The following is a 16,628-nucleotide window of genomic DNA, read 5'->3' on the forward strand; positions in this document are numbered from 1 at the left end:
CTATTAAAGAATTGCAAGTAGGAGTTCCCACCCTGGTGCAGCAGAAATGAAACTGACTAGGAACCATGAGGTTGCAGGTTGGATCCCTGATCTCACTCCATGGATCAGGGATCTGGCATTGCTGTAAGCTGTGGTGTAGGTCGCAGATGCAGCTCTGATCCTAAGTTGCTGTGGCTGTGCCTGGCAACTGCAGCTCCGATTGGACCCCTAGTCTGAGAACATCCATATGCCACAAGTGTGGCCCTAAAAAGAAAAAAAAAAGAATTGCAATTAAAACAACAAGATGCACCTATGAACCTATAAAAAGGTGCAGACCATGCACCTATAAAAAGCCAAATTCAAAACAGGACAACACAAACTGTCAAGCATGTAGAGCGGCAGCAACACTTCTGCATTGTCCATGGGAATACAAAGTTGAATAACCACACAGAAAGACACTTTTGTGTTTTACAAAACTAAATTGATATAAACCCAACAATCTCACAACATAGTATTTACACAAATGAGTTGGAAACTTAAGTCTACCCCAAAACCTGCACACAGATATTTATAGAAATGTTAACTCATAACTACCAAGACTTAGAGTCAATCCAGATGTTCTTCAGCAGGTGAAAACGTAAAGAAACTGTGCTATATCCACAATGAACTAATAATTATTGAGCACTAACAAAATTTAAAAAGCACTCTCTAGCCATGAAAAGACACAAAGGAATTTTAAACGCATACTACTGAGATGAAAGAGGATAATCTGAAAAGGTGACATACTGTAAGATTCCAACTATATAAGATTCTGAAAAGAACAACAACAACAAAAGGAAACAATAAAGAGCTCTGTGGTTGGTGGAGTTGGAGAGAGGGAGGTGTTAACCAAAAACAATAAAAGAGCCAGTTATTTACCAATAAAGCAGGCTTATTCAGGAACACAGAAGAATCACAATTAGAAACACGTAACTCTCATGAACCACATATAAATGTGGTAAAGCAGAGTGGAAATTCTTTTATAGCAAAGAGGCAGTTAGGAGGGGCTGTTATACACTAGTCCATTGGAGGAAACTGGGAGCTTGACTATAGTGGCTTTTGTCACCTGAATTTAAGTCTCTTGTTGACTGAGGTGTTGCCAGGCAAGGATACATTCTTCCTCCTGCTGGTGGCAATGAAGTATCACATCCCACCAGAGATAGGAGGCCCTTCTCTTTCTGTTGGGATCTGTGTTGATGGTATGTGCCTGAGAATTCCCTCCTCCTGCTGGTTTTCTAACCCCAGTTTAGTGGGGCTTCCCTTTATTAAGTTTAATAAGAGGGATGAGTAGGCAGAACACAGAGGACTTTAAGAAACTGAAATTATTGTGTATGATATTATAATGGTGGTTACCTGTCATTACACACAGACCCAAACCTATGGGGTGTACTATACAAGGACTGAACTCTGAACATAACCTATGGACTGTGGCTGATTATGATGTGTCAATGGCGTTATCAGTTTCCTTGACTGTAACACAAGTACTACTCTAGTCCAGGATTTTTTTTTTCTTCTTAGGGCTGCACCTGTAGCATATGGAGCTTCCCAGGTGAGGGGTCTAATGGGAGCTACAGCTGCTGGCCTATGCCAGAGCCAAAGCAATGCTAGATCCAAGCCACAGCTCACGGCAATGCTGGGTCCTTAACCCACTGAGTGAGGCCAAGGATGGAACCTGCAACCTCATGGTTCCTAGTTGGATTCATTTCAGCTGTGCCATGACAGGAACTCCCGTCCTTTCTATTTATAAAGCCAACAACAACAACAACAATGCCGAGATCAATCTTGGAACAACCAGTGACTCAGTTATAAGTCTTCGAAAAGAATATGAATTTCTAATAGAATGTAAGTTATTGAGACCTGGATACCTAAAGAAATGATCATGTGAAGCATTTAGATTTTTTTTAGAAAAGTCAAAAACCACATGATTATCTCAAAATATGCACCCCCCCCACATTTGACAAAATAAAACATCCATTCATGATAAAAACTCTTACCAAAGTGGGTATACAGGGAACATACCTTAACATAATCAAAGCCATTTATGACAAACCCATAGTCACTACACTACTCAATGGAGAAAAGCTGAAATCCTTCCCACTAAAATCTGGAAGAAGACAAGGAGGCCCACTCTCACCACTTTTATTCAAGGCAGTATTGCAAGTCCTAGCCACAGCACAAAAACCAAAGAAATAAAAGGTATCCAAATTGGAAAAGAAGAGGTAAAATTGTCACTGTATGCAGATGACATTCCACTGTCTTTAGAAAACCCTAAGAACTCCACACAAAAACTTCTCAAACTGATCAATGAATTCAGCAAAGTAGCAGAAGACCATATTAACATTCAGAAATCTGTTGCATTTCTGTTTAGTAACAGTGAAATATTAGAAAAGGAATATAAAAATGTAACACCTTTTAAAATTTTATCCCAAAGAAGTAAATACCTAAGAATAAACCTGACCAAGGAGGTGAAAGACTTAAATGCTGAGAACTATAAAACATTATTCAAGGCAATTAAAGAGGATTTAAAGAAATGGAAAGATATCCCATGCTTCTGGATTGGAAGAATTAATATTGTTAAAATGGCCATACTATCCAAAAATCTACAGATTCAGTGCAAGCCCTATCACATCCATGACATTATTCACAGAACTAGACCAAACAACCCCCAAATTTATATGGAACCATAAAAGATCCAAAATTGCCAAAGAAATCCTGAGGGGAAAACAACATCAACAACAAGAACATCAAACTAAAAATAAGCAAGAGGTATAACTCTCCCCAACTTCAGACAATATTACAAAGCTGAAATAATAAAGACAGTGTGGTACTGGTACCAAAACAGACATATAGACCAAAGGAACAGAATTGAGAACCCAGAAATAAACCCCGACACACATGGTCAATTAATCTTCAACAAAGAAGGCAAGAATACATAATGGGAAAAAGACAGCCCCTTCAGTAAGTGGTGGTGACAGAATGGAATAGCTGTATGTAAATCAATGAAACTAGAACACACCCTCACAAAAATAAACTCAAAATGGCTTAAAGACTTAAACCTAAGACAAGACACCATACAACTCCTAGAAGAGACATAGCAAAACATTCTCTGACATCAATCATACAAAGGTTTTCTTAGGTCAATCTCCCAAGGCAATCGAAATAAAACAGAAATAAGCTAATGAGACGTAATCAAACTTAAAAGCTTTTGAACAGCGAAAGAATCCATAAAAAAAGACAACCTATGGAATGGGAGAAAATAGCTGCAAATGATACCACCACCAAGGGCTTGATTTCCAAAAGATGCAAACAACTCAACAACAAAAATACAAACAACCCAATTGAAAACTGGGCAGAAGACCTAAACAGACATTTCTCCAAAGAAGATATACGGATGGCCAACAGGCACATGAAAAAATGTGCAACATCCCTGATTAGTAGAGAAATGCATATCAAAACTACTACGAGGTAGACCTGTCAGAAAGGCCATCATTAATAAGTCTACAAATATCAAATTCTAGAGAGGATGTGGAGCAAAGGGAACTCTCCTTCACTGTTGGTGGGAATGTAAAGGGTACAATCACTATGGAAAACAGTATGGAGGTACCTCAGAAAACTACATATAGAACTATAATATGATCTAGCAATCCCACTCCTGGGTATACATACAGATACAACTTTCCTTCAAAAAGACACATGTACCCGAATTGTCATGGTAGCACTATTCAGAATAGCCAAGACGTGGAAAAAACCTAAATGTCCAACACTAGATGAATGCATTATGGAGATGTAGTACATATTCACAATGGAATTTTACTCATCCACGAAAAATAACAAATAATGCCATTTGAAGCAATATGGATGGAATTAGAGATTCTCATACTGAGTCAAGTCAGAAACACACATGTACCATATGATAGCACTTAGGTGTAGCACTTAAAATATGGCACAAATGAACCTATCTACATGAGAGAAACAAACTCATGGACATAGAGAGTAGACTTTTGGTGGCCAAGGGTGAGGGGGAGGGAGTGGGATGGACAGGGAGTTTGGGGTTAGTAGAGGCAAACTATCACATTTGGAGTGGATAAGCAATAAGGTCCTGCTGTATTGCACAGCGAACTATATCCAATCACTTGTGATGGGACATGATGGAGGATAATATGAGAAAAAGAATGTATATATATATGCATGGCAGGGTCACTTTGCTGTACAGGAGAAACTGACTGAACATTGCATATCAACTACAATGAAAAATTCCAAAAATAAAAGCCATGAGTTATGGAAATGACACAGAGCTTAGTGTATGAAAGCTATTCAGTAAATATGTGGTGAACATGATTATTTTGAAATTGATTCCTTTAATATATGTCTTTGTATTTTTGGTCTTTTTTTCTAGGGCTGCATCCACAGCATACAGAGGTTCCCATGTAGGAGTCTAATTGGAGCTGTAGCTGCTGGCCTGGCCCAGAGCCACAGCAATGCAGGATCTGAGACATGTCTGTGACCTACACCATAGCTCACAGCAATACCGGATCCTTAACCCACTGAGTGAGGCCAGGGATTGAACCCACCACCTCATGGTTCGTAATCAGATTCATTAGTCACTGAACCATGATGGGAACTCCATAATATATGTTTTTTATAACATGAATTAACAAATAAATGGAAATGAAATTGGCAAATATGAGACATATCCAGTTTGCCCAAATAGGTCCAAATATATATTCATCATTGGAGTATTTTCTATATGTCTGTCATTCCTTGTTAATGAATGTCTGGAGCCCATAGAATAGAACCTCTGGTTTCAGGCACCAGTGTTTCCCCTGGATTGTGATTGTAAAAAAAAAAAAACAAAAACATAAGACCTAGCAAAGTTTATGTCCTGATGCAGGATTGTGTAATTTAGGGCACTGGGTGAGAATATGGTAGATTTTATTGGTCCACTTTCTCTTCTACCAGTGACATAATTTCTTCTTTTTCCTGTCCTCCACCACTCTCTTGATCTTCATTCTCCTGGATACCTTCTTTTTTTTCTTTCAGACCAAGGGAAATGATAACTAGGAATCCTTGTTTGTATCAGATTCCTGAGTATGATGTGGATTAACCTGCTAGTTTTATAGGATAAGTGGACAAACTAAAAGTTGAGTTTATTATACCTAGGATGAATCTGACTGAACAGAAACTTTGGGGAATAAACTCTGGGACATTAATAACTTACATCATTAAATCTTAGAGTATTCCCAATGGAATTCAGGAATGAATCATTTTGTGTTTTTTTTTTCTCCCCAGTGTTCTGTAATAAAGCTGGTAACAAAAAGGGTAGGCAGATGTGATGATGATTCAGAGAGTCTTCTAACTGTAAGTGACAGATTATTTTCATCACTGTATTTGTTTTCTTCTTTATTTTTTGCTTATATAAAATTGGAGCATATTTGTTTATCTACCATACATGATAGACAAAAGATATCTACAAGTTCATAACAGGCATTGGGTTGGAAGTGCAGAAAATAATATCTGAAGAACATAAAGTTTTCTGATATTCTTATTCCAGGAAGGCAGCTAAAATAAACACACTCATTCTTGTTATAAGCTACATGATGTAATACTATAAGAAATGTCATACATAAGGTCTTTAGAGAGCAGAAGGATACATTTCCTCTCTCACAGGTAATCACTAAAGGCCTTCTAGAGGATATTTCTTAGCATGTTGGTCCTGAAGTTCCTAGAAGGTTCAACAGCTAGAAATGGAAAGGCATTCCATGAAGAAAAGAGAGGGCAAGATGAGTGTGGATACTCTACACCTATGTGTTTTTAATCTTTAGCTAGTACACTACTTACATGATAGAGATCTTATCTGATCCTTCTACTGATTTTTACATGCTCGCACTGCATCAAGGACAGACCCTGATTATACAAAGACATTAACATAGTTCACTGGAGAACTACAGACTTTTCTAGATTTTAACATATTGTAGATTACAAAATAGGCTAAAATTCCCTTTTGTAGGATACAAAGAGAACCACTGACATGTACTTGAGGACACAGAAAAGGTTTTTCATATAAATTATTAAATATGTGGCTAATGTAGTCTGGAGTGCTTGGAACTTGAATGTAGAGAAATGGGCTTTTTGGAAAACTAATTTCACTCCTTCTTCTCCAGATATGAGTGGCAATATCCATGTCTTTGTGATACCAAATATTTGATGGGGACACATAATTATTTTTCATGTATCATATGTATTTATGAATCTTAGTTTATCTTAAATGTGGAAATACAAATGTAAAATAAAAGAAATATTCTTGTCCTAGCAAAGGATAGGGAAATAGATTTGGTAACATACAAACAGAAAACTGTATATTCAAAAGAGTGGCCAACATCAAGCAATATTGAAGTGACAGAGACTATCCCATCATCTTGCCTTTAGTGCCTACATAGTTTAAGCTTCAATACTTTATGATATGTCACTTTTAAATTAATAATGGAGGAAAGAGCTTATTGACATGATTAAGATACCAACACCAAGACTCTGTTTCCTTAAGATTATGTATAAATCCAGAGATATTTTTTTAAATAGTTGGAAACCCAAACCCAAAGTGAATAACTTGATTAGACCTTTTCCCAAGAGGGGTTTTTGTTTTGTTTTGTATTTTTGGAGAAATGAGAGGCATTTCATCTCTGTTGAAGAGAAGAAAATTCCCTCTGGAAGGGAAAAATGTTTAAAGGAAATCTCGTGCCTAGTTAGCTTATCATAATCTGTGCCGTGGCTGCTCACAACTTAGAGACAACATATTGAAGGTTGGATAGGATAGAGGAGAAGCAGATTGGAATAAGCACATCTTCCAGATTATATTTAAATATGTTACATTCCAGTCTATATTTTTACTTTCATGGAGTGCCACTGCCAGCATCATCTTCACAAGAAAGAACTAACGAAAAAAAATCTGGTCTTGGAAATGACCCCACAGTAACAGTTCTTTCTAAATGTGAAATAAAACAAACTCTTCACTGAAAGAAGGGACATTTCAAGCTGAATAATGTTTGCCAGGACAATACAAATGGAACAAAGACATCAGTTACTGACTATCTATTCTGACTCTTTTGGAAAATGAATTTCCCTCCTTCTTCTGTTCTTTGCTCTGTTCTAGGAATATGTGGTTTTCAGATTCCAGAATGAGATGAATTGCACTGGGAATACCACTATGATCAGACCCTATACCAAATGCCAGGTGACATCTTCACCCAAAAGAAAACCACCCCATTGGTAACATGCTTAAGTAAAAGCTTGATTTTTTAAAACATGACCTCCCTTTCATTTAGAAGTGTAACTTCAGGAAATCTGAGTGTTCTAAAACATGCTTTTCAAATTGGAGAATGAAAAAATAGCAATAGTTATTTTTGAGATATCATCAAATAACAAAGAATATTCCTTCTGTTCATTATATGTGTCAAGGACTACATATAAAGATGCTTGACGTTTGCAACAGATTATTTGAAGGTAATATGTCTTTCCTCTTTTCAAGCTGGAGATCTGAGAGAGTTTGTATGGAAGAGATGAAGCACATTTATATTTATAAATGACATACTGTTTAAAAAATATATACATATCAAATATGAAAAGGATAAATGAATGAAACAAGGTATCTTTTAGGTGCCAAGGCTGGGGTACTACTTTAAGGCAGCCAAATATATTCTAAATGATGAATGATGCACAAAGCAAAACACGGGATTCAGTGTGTATTGAATATGGCCAAAAGATAACAAAGCAAATAATGAAATGGATCCATATGAATTAACTACATATTCATAATATTAACCATGTCAAATCTAACCAGGGATTATAGTTAAAGAGTTTTACAAGAGAGTTTACCATCCACAAGCTTATATGAGGCTCAACATGACCCTATGTAGTGGTCATTACAAATTGAGGAACAAAGCATTATTAGTTAGAAGACACAAACAAATTATTGGGAAACCACAGCTAGAATATGCCTCATAAGCAATATTTATATTGACTTAAAATGTTTCATAGTAGCATAGATCATGCCATAATGTAATTCTTTATTTTATTGCAGATAATCCATTTCACACACATCCCTTCTCCTCATTCATGAAATCATGCAGCTGAACAATAATGTGACTGAGTTCATTCTACTTGGGTTGGCACAGGATCCTGTTAGGAAAAAAATAGTGTTTGTCACTTTCTTGATTTTCTACCTGGGGACATTGATAGGTAACCTGCTCATTATTGCTACCGTCAAGACCAGCCGGACACTTGGGAGTCCAATGTACTTCTTCCTTTTCCACTTATCCTTATCTGATACCTGCTTCTCTACTTCCATAGCTCCTAGAATGATTGCAGATGCCCTTTTGAAGAATGCCACTATCTCTTTTAACGAATGCATAGTGCAAGTCTTTTCATCCCATTTCTTTGGCTGCCTGGAGATCTTCATCCTTATCCTCATGGCTGTTGACCGCTATGTGGCCATCTGTAAGCCCCTGCACTACACGACCGTCATGAGCCATCGAGTCTGTGGTGTACTGATGGCTGTGGCCTGGGTAGGATCCTGTGTGCATTCTTCAGCCCAGATTTTCTGGCCCTGAGCTTACCTTTCTGTGGTCCCAATGTGATTGATCACTATTTCTGTGACTTGCAGCCTTTGCTGAAACTTGCCTGTGCAGACACCTATGTGACCAACCTACTCTTGGTGTCCAACAGTGGAGCCATCTGTACAGTGAGTTTTGTCATGCTGATGGTCTCCTATGTCATCATCTTGTATTCTCTGAGAAACCACAGTGCAGAGGGGAGGAAAAAAGCCCTCTCCACCTGCATCTCCCACATCACTGTGGTCATCTTGTTCTTTGGTCCTTGCATATTTATATACACACGCCCTGCAACCACCTTCCCCATGGATAAGGTGATAGCTGTGTTTTATACAGTTGGAACCCCTCTGCTCAACCCTCTGATTTATACGCTGAGGAATGCAGAAGTGAAAAATGCCATGAGGATGCTATGGAGCAAGCAGTTTATCTCAGGTGACAAAAAATGAATACAAGTTTCAACGGTTTTCATCACCACTTAGATTGATCCAGTTTTCCCTGGAGAGTATTATCTTTTATTGTGTTAATGTAATCCTATCATAGGTATTAGTGTCAGTTTCCTTCAGAAAAAGAAGCACTGTGAACACATATGCTGATTAGTGTTCGTTTTTAGGTACTGTTCAGTTTTCAATTTTATATCAGGGATAAACAGGAATGTAAGATTCATTGCTTTTTAGTTGTTTTTCACGGCTGTATCCCTGCCCCCACTCCCCGCCTGCCTAACAGTGGTTTTGAGCTAATGTTTTCACTGTCATCCTTCATGTTGACTTCTTGTCTTCTCTGTTTATATTTACACTTTTAAATGCTTACATCCACAGCCTAAGAGGTTCTCTCCAAAAGCCTGACTGACATCTTTCCAATGGTTTTATTAGACACTGTGGTCACATCTGTCAGAACACGGACCTTCAACTTGAATGTTCTTCCTGACTCAGCACAAAGTACCATGTTCAAATCAGAGAGAATCTTACTGTTGGAAATGACAGATTTTCAACCTTTGTGTGGTATAATTTGAATTCTTACCATATGTTTCCTTAGGTCCTTCTAACAGTGGCAAAATATAAAGACAAAATTCTACTTCTGAAGTAGTTTTTTGACTTTAGACAGGCTTTCACTATAGGATTTATACTTATAGTGGTATTCTTTGGGTAAAATTGATGTTACCAATTTGATTCCTTCTGAATGTGGAGGTGGCACAGGCTTCTTTTGAATTTCACAAGTTTTAGTGTTTGAAGATTCAGTTATTGCAATTATACAATTGAGGGCCCAAATTAAGGGTGATATATTTACATGGTTGGGAAGCAGAGAGTGTAAGCAGTTGAAGTTAGTGAATGTTAACCTATTAATAGGTTAAAGTAAATAATGAAATATTCAGGGGAGGATCTTATGCTTTGAAACTTATATGGGTATGTTATATCATGGGTGTGGACAGTGAATTCCATCCAGGAATCACACTCCTTTGCATTTTCCCAAAGGCATTGAAGACTTATGGCCACACAGAAATCTGAATGCACTTTTATAGCAGTTTTCTTCCTTTTTTAAAAAGGACTTTTATTTTTTCTCTTATAGCTGGTTTAGAGTGTTCTTTCAACTTTCTACTGTACAGCAAAGAGATCCAGTCATGCCTACATATATCCATTCTTTTTCTCACATCATCCTCCATCATGCTCCATCACAAGTGACTAGATATAGTTCCCACGGCTATACAGCAGGACCCCATTGCTTCTCCACTCCAAAGGCAACAGTTCACATCTATTAAGCCCAGCTTCCCAGTCCATCCCAATCCCCTCCTCCTTAGCAACCACAAGTCTGTTCTCTAAGGCCATGAGTTTCTTTTCTGTGGTAAGGTTCATTTGTGCCATATATTAGATTCCAGATGTGTGATATCATGGGGTATTTGTCTTTCTCTTTCTGACTTACTTCACTTAGTATGAGAGTCTCTAGTTCCATCTATGTTGCTGTAAATGACAGTATTGTGTTCTTTGTTATGGTTGAGTAGTATTCCATTGTGTATATATACCACATCTTCCTAATTCATTCATCTATCAATGGACATTTAGGTTGTTTCCATGTCTTGGCTATTGTGAATAGTGGCTCAATGAACAAACAGGTGCATGTGTCTTTTTAAAGGAACGTTTTGTCTGGAGATATCTCAAAGCATGGGATTGCTGGGTCATATGGTAGTTCTATATTTAGTTTTCTGAGGTACCTCCATACTGTTTTCCTTAGTGGTTGTACCAATTTATATTCCCCCAACCATGTAGTAGGGTTCCCTCTTCTCCACATCCCCTCCAGCATTGGTTATTTCTGCACTTGCTAATGATGGCCATTCTGACTGGTGGGAGGTGGTACCTCAGAGTAGTTTTGATTTGCATTTTTCTAATAATCAGGGATGTTGAGCATTTTTTTCATGTGCTTGTTGGCCATTTGTATATCTTCTTTGGAGAAATGTCTATTCAGGCCTTTTGCCCATTTTTGCAGTTGGGTGGTTGGCTTTTGTGCTCTTGAGTTGTATACATTGTTTGTATAGTTTAGCGATTAAGCCTTTGTCCATTGCATCACTTGAAACTATTTTCTCCCATTCTGTAAGTTGCCTTTTTGGTTTTCTTGTGGTTTCCTTTGTTGTGCCAAAGCTTGTCAGTTTGATTAGGTCAGTTTTCTTCTTAGCTGAGAAATCTCAGAAGCAATTGAGATGTCCTTCAGTAAAACTGGTATATCCAGACACATATGAATCAGTGTCACTAAAGAAAAACTATGAAGACATAAAAGACATGAAGAGAACTTGCATGCATGTTACTAAGTAAAAGAAACCAATCTGAAAGGATTAAAAAACTGTGTGATGGTAATGGTATGACAATCTGAAAATGACAAAACTATGGAGGGAGTAAAAAGTTCAGTGGTCGTGAAGGGTCACAGCAGAGGGATGGATGAACAGGTGGAGCAGTGAGACTCTTCCATATGGGCCTATAATGGTGGATGCTGGATACGTGTCTATTATACATTTGTCCATATCCATGTGAGGCCCAACACCAAGAGTCAACTCTAATGTCAGCTCTGGGCTTTGGCTGCGAGTGATGTGTCAGTGTAACTGCATTGACTGAACAAATGTATCCATCTGTGCGTTGTTACGAATGAGAAAGGCAGTGCATGAATGGGACAGGGCATACATGAGATATCTCTGTGTCTGATGCTCAACTTTACTGTGAATCTAAAACTCCTCTAAAAAAATAAAAGCTATGACAATAAAGATGTCAAGAGAGAAGACCGAATTGGATGCTAAACAAAAAACACCTGCTCAGCTCAAAAGAAGAGAGGAAAGAGAGAACATAGGTAAATAAAGGAGACAAAGAAAAAGTAAACTGCAACAGGATGAACTTAAACCCCCACATTTTCACAATCACAATATATGCAAACATGCTACATTTAAAAGACAGAAGTTGTCAGAATAGACATAATAGAAAAAAACTTCAACCAAGAAAAGCAATGGACTAATTAGGGACACCCCATCATGAAGCTCAGAAACAGAAAACATGCACAAATGAGTCAATGCTGGGATTCAATTTATATGGAGTTCATGAATAGGGAAAAACTAAAAGAGTGATACAATTCAGAACAGTTGCATCAGGGGAACAGATTGAAAAAGGGACTTGGCAGAACGTTGGGGGTTAATGAAAGTATTCTAGAGCAAACATTTGTTGATAGTTACATGAATATATACATTTATCAAAAGTCATCAAACCATATGTTTAAAATCTGTATCATTTTCATAAAATCTAGCTCAGAAAGAGAATTGTATTGAAAACACTTACTAAGTCTCCCAAAAAAAAAAAATTCATCAAATCTAGTGATAATTTCTATAGAAAACAAGCAGAAGAACAGCTGTTATTAAGACTATCATTCCACAAATAAAGATATACACAAATGTGATTTGAAACTTCGTACCCAATAGTAATTTTTAACAGCTACAATGGACTTCACCAAAGTGAAACTCTTTGGTACTAAAAATGTTACTATCAAATAAGTGAAAAGCCAGCCCACAGTTTGGGAGAAAATAATTGCAAATCATTTGTTAAGCAACTTGTTCGCAAATTATATAAGGAACTCCTTATTAACAAAAGGACAATAACTCAGTCAAAAAATGCCAAAACATATGAATAAACATATGTCCAGTGAATATATACAAATGGCCCAAAGTGGAGTTCTCTTCTGACACAGTTGGTGAAGGATCTAGCATTGTAACTTCAGCAGCTTGGGTTGCTACTGTGGCATGAGTTCAAATGCTGGCCTGGCAACTTTCACATGCTGTGGCCTCAGGCAAACAAACAAACCAACACATGGGCAACCAGATAAGAGAGGCCAACAACTTCCATCTTTAGGAAATGCAACCCTAAGCCATAATGAGATAAAGCTTCATACCCACTAGATGCCTAGAATCAAAAAATACAGAGTGATAAGTACTGGTGTGTATGTAGAACAAGTGGAGTTGTTCTATATTGCTAGTGAGAATGTAAATGATGCAGCCACTTTGGAAAATGGTTGGGAAGTTCCTCAAAAGGATACATAATAACAATGACCCAGCAAGGTCTCTACCCAAGAGAAATGAAAATATTTATTCACAAGGATACATGCACACCAATGTTCACCACAACATCATTCACAATAGCCACAATGGGGAAACAATCCACAGGTCAATCAACTGACGACTGGGTAAATGATACATCCACGACCTAGAAAACTATTTGGAATAAAACAGAAATACTGATTCTTACCACATCATAAATGAAACTTTAGGAATATTATGTGATGTGAAAGAAGAATGTTACAGCAGACAACATATTGCATGATTGTTTTTTTGGTAAAAATGTCCAGAAAAGAAAATCCTTGTAGATTAACGTTTGACTAGGGCTGCTGGTAACAGGAGTAGAGGGGAATGAGGAGTGACTACTAATGGATATGGGGTTCTTGGGGGAGTGAAATGTAGGTTGTAAAATTAGGTCATGTTGATGCTTGCATAGATTCTATACTAAAAATCATTATACACTTCAAATGAGTGAATAATACAGTATATAAATTCTATCTCAATAAAGCTGTTAAACTAGATAAACACTAAAACTAGTAATCATTTCTACAAAACAAAAGACCATAGGGCAGATATCATTACAAGTTTATCTGTTTATTTTTTTCTTGGCTGCATGGGGTGTGCAGAAGTTCCCAGGCCAGGGGTCAAAACTGCACCCCAGCAGAGACCCAAACCACAGCAGTGACAACACTATAACCTTAATCCACTAAGCCGCCAGGGAACTCCTTTCCAAGAGTGCCTCAGATTATATACCTGGCCTGGGGATTTTTGCATGCCACAGGCGTGGCCAGAAAATGAAAAGCTGACTCAGCCTAAAAACTACGTGAACTGATTTACAAATTCAGCAAAGTAGCAGGATATAAGATTCACATTCAGCAACCAGCCTCATTTCTCCATCCTAACAATGACATGTTAGAAAAGGAATACGAAAATACAATACCTTTTGAAACTGCACCCCCCAAAATCAATAACTTGGAATACACCTGGCCCAGGAGGTAAAGGACTTATATGCGGAGAACTATAAAACATTAATCCAGGAAATTAAAGAGGATCTTCAGAAATGGAAAGATAGTCCATGTTCATGGGGTGGAAAAATCAATATTGTAAAAATGGCCATACTACCCAAAGCAACCTACACATTCTATGCAATCCCCAACAAAATACCCATGACATTTTTCACAGCACTAGAACAAACAATCCAACAATTTATAGGGAACCACAAAAGGCCCAGAATGGCCAAAGCAATTCTGAAGAACAAAAACCAAGCCGGAGGCATACCTCTCCCAGACTTCAAGAAATATCACAAAGCCACTGTCGTCACGACAGTGTGGTACTGGTATCAAAACAGACAGACAGACCAATGGAACAGAATAGAGAACCCACACACACCCTGACACCTCTGGTTAATTCATCTTTGACAAAGGAGGCAAGAGCATAAAATGGGAAAAAGAAAGTCTATTCAGCAAGCATTGCTGCGAAACCTGGGCAGCTGTATGCAAAGCAGTGAAAGTAGAACACACCCTCCGACCATGCACCAAAATAAACTCAAAATGGTGGAAAGACTTACATAGAAGACAAGACACCATCAAACTCCTGGAGGAGAACTAGGGAAAACACTCTCTGACATCAACCTCATGAACATGTTCTCAGGTCAGTCTCCCAAGGCAACAGAAAGAAGAGCCAAAAGAAACCAGTGGGACCTAGTCAAACCAACCAGCTTTTGCACAGCAAAGGAAACCAAAACGACAACACAATGACACCTTACAGAATGGGAGAAAAGAGTTGCAAACGATGCAACGGACAAGGGATTCATCTCTAGGTTACACAAGCAGCTTATACAACGCAACAGCAAAAAAGCCAACCTCCCAATGGAAAAATCGGCAAAGGCCCTGAATAGACTGTTCTCCAAGGAAGATATACAGACAGCCAGCAAGCACATGAAACAATGCTCAACACCCCTGAGTATAAGAGAAATGCAAAGCAAAACGACCATGAGATACCACCTCACACCAGTCAGAAGGGCCATCATTCATAGGTCCACTAATAACAAGGGCTGGAAGGCTTGTGGAGAAAAGCAAACCCTCCTGCCCTGTTGGTGGGAATGTAACCTGGTATAGCCACTATGGGGAGCAGTACGTATGTACCTTAGAAAACTTTATGTGGAACTACCGTATATGACCCACTAGTCCCACTCTTGGGCATATATCCAGACAAAACTCTCCTTAAAAAAGATACATGCACCCACATGTTCATTGCAGCACTATTCACAATAGCCAAGACACGGAAACAACCCAAATGTCCATTGAAAAATGACTGGAGTAGGAAGATGTGTTATATGTACACGATAGAATACTACTCATCCATAAAAATGAACCACATAATGCCATTTGCAGCAACAGAGATGAAACTATTTCACTCATTTTCATACTGAAATAAGTCAGAGAAAGTCCAATAACCTATGATATCACTTTTAACTGTAATTTAATATACAGCACAAATGAAGGTTTCCACAGAAAAGAAACTCATGGACTTTAAAATAGACTTGTGTCTGCCCCAGGGGGAGAAAGAGGGAGTGGGAGGGATTGGGAGGGTGAGGTTAACAGATGCAAACTGTTGGTCCTGGAATGGATTTACAAAGATATTAGGTAAGGACCTAATGTCTAGATGCTTACATTGCAACACAACAATGGGAGGAAAAAGTTGTGTACATGTATGTATAACTTGCTCCCCATGCCGTACAGCAGAAAAAAATACATAACTAACTAAATAAATAAATGAAAATTAATAAAACACTTCTTCCCCCTAAATGGAAAACACTTCAATGTTTTATTAGTAATTAGTATATTACAGTGACTTTAAATCCCTACTTATAATGATTAAAATTTCAAATGATCAACATTGTATTCTACAATTTAATTTCTGAGTCATACACAAAGACGCAGTAGTTGGGTTAGCGGGAAACAAGCAGCATGTAGCTTGAGAAAGGTCACCTGCCTCCAATCTACAAAATAGTTCCATGTGAACTACAACATGGCATCTGATCCAGCAGCCAAGCACAGAGCACAGGGCTACCCATCAGGGACAAAAGTCCTAGGTGCTACTATAGTTCCATGTGTCTGAGGTGTCTCAAGGTGAGAAAAGCTGAGACCTTGAACCTTTAAATTCTCTGAACCTTTGGGCTGGCAGAGTCCTTCCTTTACCCTTGCTCCAAAATAAGTGTTCCCTTGACTGGAGAATGAGCAATGACTTCACCTGAAACAGGATTCTCAAAGGACACATGTTCCCTGCTCAACATCAGATACCACAACCTTCATTAGATCGAGACCAATACATAGAATCAAAGTTCAGCATAACACAGGTAAAGCTCTGAATATGAAAGGAAGTAGCCTACACCCCCAATGTGTCTGCAGGACTTCATTAAGATGAACTTGTGA

General features: G+C 38.1%; 1 pseudogene; it reads left to right on the plus strand.

Moving 5' to 3' along the window:
• Positions 1–8,113: 8,113 nt before the first annotated feature.
• LOC110259083 lies at positions 8,114–9,327 on the plus strand (annotated as a pseudogene).
• The last annotated feature ends 7,301 nt before the right edge of the window (positions 9,328–16,628 follow it).

Source organism: Sus scrofa, unplaced genomic scaffold (genome assembly GCF_000003025.6).
Source record: "Sus scrofa isolate TJ Tabasco breed Duroc unplaced genomic scaffold, Sscrofa11.1 Contig766, whole genome shotgun sequence".
NCBI classification, from domain to species: Eukaryota; Metazoa; Chordata; class Mammalia; order Artiodactyla; family Suidae; genus Sus; species Sus scrofa.